Below are 4,386 nucleotides of genomic sequence, written 5' to 3'. Positions count from 1 at the left end.
ATATATTTTTTTTTTTTTTTTTTTTTTTGTGGTATATATATGTAAATCTATTAATACTACATTACTAATTAATGATGAACTTTTTATATATAAAAAAAATAAAACCAAAATATATTCCCCTATTTCTAATTAAGGAATGGTACATGTGCAAAACGCACGTCCAACAATCTCAGCTCTGGATTTCATTGTGAGACGTTAGATCTTTTATCGAGATTGTGCATCTCGTTTACCCTTATAAAACCGAAAGCGATAAAACCCTAACCCTTCCTCGCATCAAAATCTCCGCCTCCTTCCTCAACCTCATCTCCACTTTCACTTCTCTTGCTAAACCCGATCTCATTTCTCACAGAGATTTAACTCTCTTCTCCTCTCTGTAATCAACCGCAAAACCGCTGTTGCTTCATTTCTCTCTCTGGTAACACCAACAATACCAGATCCATCTTCTATAGCCGAGTCTTGTTGCACCTGATTTCGTTTCATGCCCTAACCATCGCAGTCTTGTATCACACTCCCATCCATCCAAAACTCTTGATTCTGATCCTGCAAATCACTACGCCTTCGTCAATCATCCACCAATAATCAAGGAATCAACATGTTCGTTTCAATTGCCGATTCATTTTAGTTTCTGTAGTTTTGATTTTCTGAAAGAAAAGAAGAAGTTGCGATGATGGTTAAACAACTCTTTAATCTGATTAACAAATGATTCTTTGCTTTTATCTTCATTGTATCTTGATCTATGGATATTAGATCTTCTTTGGTTGTTGATTTTACGGTGCAATGACGATTGTTTGGAAAACCCATCTCATTATGAGAAAGCAAATCCATTTTATATCTGAGCACCCAAAAAATTTCTTTCAATTTATTTTTCAAAGTTTATTTAGGGCTTTTCTTATTCGATGCATTTAGGGATTTTGGTTCTTATCAGATTCTGAAAATTTTGCATTTTTTTTTACTGCAATCCGTTACCCTAGGTTTGATTGGGTTCGATGTTGATGTTAAAAACATAAAATTTGGTTATTGCAGGTAAAGACTAGTAAATTAAATCTTTATGATTCTTTAGATATATTTTGATTATGGTTATTTGACAGATTTGAACTCTAATGATTGTTGAAGAGTTGAGATTTGTGGTTATTCGACTGAGTTTATGTTTTTCCTTAATTTTTTCATGTTCAATTTTTGTTGGATGTTGAATTAATAGCTTACTGAGTTTCCTTTTGGGTTTGATTCATATTGTTCTTCATTTAGTTTTGTTTGTTCATCTGAAATTGGCAAAGAGCCTTAATCAATTTTTCAGAAATTAGTAAATCAGTAGTCTGCAATGATCGTAGTAATAGTGGTGTTCAGCGATTTGTTGTAATGAACATATCAAATTTACGTCTCAGACAAGAGTGTTTGAAGGGTACCTTTAAATTAGGTACCAAAGTTATGGGTTTTATTGATTGGTTCTTTATGTTGTTATGGTTGTCATAGTTTTTCATTTTTCCAATGGGTCTAGACTTTTGTTTGTTTGGAATCAAAAAATCTGATTAGGTTTGCTCCACTAATCTAAGCTTTGAAAAAGGAACAAAAGTATCAGGTATTATTGATTAGTTCTTGATCAAGTTTGATTTCCTTATTATGTATAGTTCTAATTTGAATTTGCTTGTTTGTATATATGCAGGACCAATTTTTGGAGGAAGGAATTAGATCCGGAACGAGAACTCTATTGACCTCAAAATCAGAGCTAAAATCTAAAAGAACAGATTGAATGATATTAAGTTGCAGAATCGATCCGTGTTTTTAAGCTTGTCCAGTGATATTTCAAAGAACTCTAATCTTCTCAAAGTTGAAGTTGAAATGGATGTATCAATCTTGTTCCTCTTCTAATTTCTTTTACCAAATAAACGGGATTTTATTTTTTCTATCTTTGTCAAGCTGATTGTAAATTTGTTGATTAATAAATGATATTGTAATTGATTAATAAAATAAATTAATTTGCATTTAATTTGGTTATCATATTTTATTTCTATATTAATTTTAATTTCATTTTTTAATCATCCGAGTAAAAACTGGCCTGAAGCTTTCAAACCAACCGGCATATTCCCTGCTGATGAATATCTAGAGCACTGCTAATGAATATCTAGAGCAACTAATGTGAGACAAGCTCAAAGTTAGGACCGACTAAAATCTCGTACTTCAGAAACCCTTAGCAACCGATTATTGGTCGGTTAAGTCGCTCTAAACATTGATCAACTTAACCTATTGCTCAGAAGGATGGTTGAGATAAAGTTAAAGCTATGACATTGGTTAGCCGCTGCGGAAGTTGAAGCATATTTTGAGCGACTCGATTAGGGAAAGTTGAAGCATATTTTGAGCGACTCGATTAGGGATAATTGGAATAAACTTAAAGCAGTGACATTAGTTAACCGCTGATGATAGTTGGAACATATTTAGAGCGACTCACATTAGGATGGTTGGAATAAATTTAAAGCAATTATATTAGTTAATCGCTGATGGTAGTTGAAACATATTTAGAGCGAGTGCCTAGCTGCTCTAGACCTATAGAGATCCCATCTTTTGCAATTCAAGAGCGAGAACCAAATTAAGTCGCCCTAAGGGTTAGAGCGACTCAATATTGGCTTTTGCAACCAAAACTGGCTGGTTGCTTAATCCAGTTTTTCTTGTAGTGAGTCCAAGACGTGGTGTCAAGCTTCACAGCATTACAAACAGATAATAAATCATAACTAGTCCTTACAGCCAAGACTTTTACAAGTTTCCTCGCCATCTCATTGTATAAATTTGTAATGTACACGTCTCAACTGAGAACTAGTCCTCAATTATTATTTTTTTCCGAAGGTTTATTAATGGAAAAAACAGTTACATCTGACATTTTTATTTAGCTCAGTCTCCAAAATCAACCTAGTGCTACTATAATCAGTAATCACCCAATATGTTCTTCTTTTCGTTCTCTCCAAGAGCTCAACTGGTCGTCAGTCACAATAGTTCAGTTCCTGATAGAGCAGCTGGTAACTATCAATCTAATCTGTCACGAGACAAATTTTCAATTGAACAAACATGATAATGCACATGTTTCAGTTGAATACTAGAACTCAGTTTGTCAAATGTCATATAATGATATCATACGTGAATTAAACTTGGTAGATTACATTGTGTAGTTTTCAGCTTCTGTGATCTCACAAAACTCGTACTACATTTTTAAGGTACGCTTGTAGTGGTGGATGTCACTAAGAGTTTTAACTTTTACTGGTGACAGTCATTTAGTTCGACACCTCAGCAAATTCAAGATATCAATATAGAGCTTAGAAATGGTAAAATTTAGAAAAACGATTCATAAGAGGTCAGTTTATTGGGTCAGGCAAGCACCAGCTGAATATCATTTCCATGGTGTATGTATGGTCTATGTTTAATGCATTTATGTTACACTATCTACAGCAAGTGATACATACAACCAAAACAAGCCTTACCATTTCAATCCCATAACTCATTCTTTCTTTAATCTTAATTCATTAACAGGGTTCTTGTATGCAGATTTCAAAAATAGTTACCATCCAACAAAATTTCTGGTTGCATTGTGTTGTGTATTGCAAACTTTTACAACTGTCTTTTTTTTTTTTGTCAAGTCCATTTTTACTAATGAGTCAACTCCGGTTTTTCCAACAGCCTTCCACAGTTCCACTCTTTATAAAAATCTTGTTCCGAGATAGGAGATGCTAGACTTGAATTTGATCATTGGGAATTGGGATAGGTAATTGGCAAAGTGCCTCAAAATTCCACGGCAAAGCTAGACTAACCGATGGATTTTGCCCGAGATCTCGAGAGAAGATTTAATGGTATACTCCCTTCATACCTGTTATAAAGGCGGAGAAGTAAAAAATTACAGTCCCTATATACTCCCTTCAATGTGTTTTCTTCCCTATATACCCTTATTTAAGCTTACGAGTATTAAGAAAGATATTTATTACTAACAATAATTTCCTAGGATAATTACTAATATAAAACCTTCTCATCCATACGGTTTACTCCAATATTTATTGTTTAGCCAATTTCTCTCACCGAATTCTCTTATACTTTCGTTGTTTAGTGGAATACAAATTCATTGAAATCAGGATATTCATTAACTATCAGAATCTTTATTATGGGTAAATAAGGTAGTTTTAGGAAAATATATGAAAACCAAAACTCTTCTTATTCTACGAGATTTCTCCTTCTTGATGGACCCGGGAAAGTGTGAAATTTAAGCGAAATGAAACGGGCCTACAGTAATACCGCAAGTGCACGGTCGTCAGTTGTAGCTCGTGCAAGTACGGGTCGATCCACAGAAACTGGGTGTGTTTGGAGTTTCTAGCTATTTGGGCTCTAAATTTGCCATTGGGCTTCTAATTGTGC

General features: G+C 34.0%; 1 long non-coding RNA gene across 1 annotated transcript; it reads left to right on the top strand.

The window, feature by feature from the left end:
- The first annotated feature begins 278 nt into the window (after nt 1–278).
- On the top strand, nt 279–1,995 carry LOC113274999. Its single transcript, XR_003323377.1, has 2 exons — nt 279–1,576; nt 1,661–1,995. It is a non-coding gene; the product is annotated as an uncharacterized LOC113274999 (long non-coding RNA).
- The last annotated feature ends 2,391 nt before the right edge of the window (nt 1,996–4,386 follow it).

The sequence above is a fragment of the Papaver somniferum genome, chromosome 4 (genome assembly GCF_003573695.1).
Source record: "Papaver somniferum cultivar HN1 chromosome 4, ASM357369v1, whole genome shotgun sequence".
NCBI lineage: Eukaryota > Viridiplantae > Streptophyta > Magnoliopsida > Ranunculales > Papaveraceae > Papaver > Papaver somniferum.
Note: the sequence above shows the minus strand (reverse complement) of the source record. Positions and strands in the feature narration are given on the sequence as shown.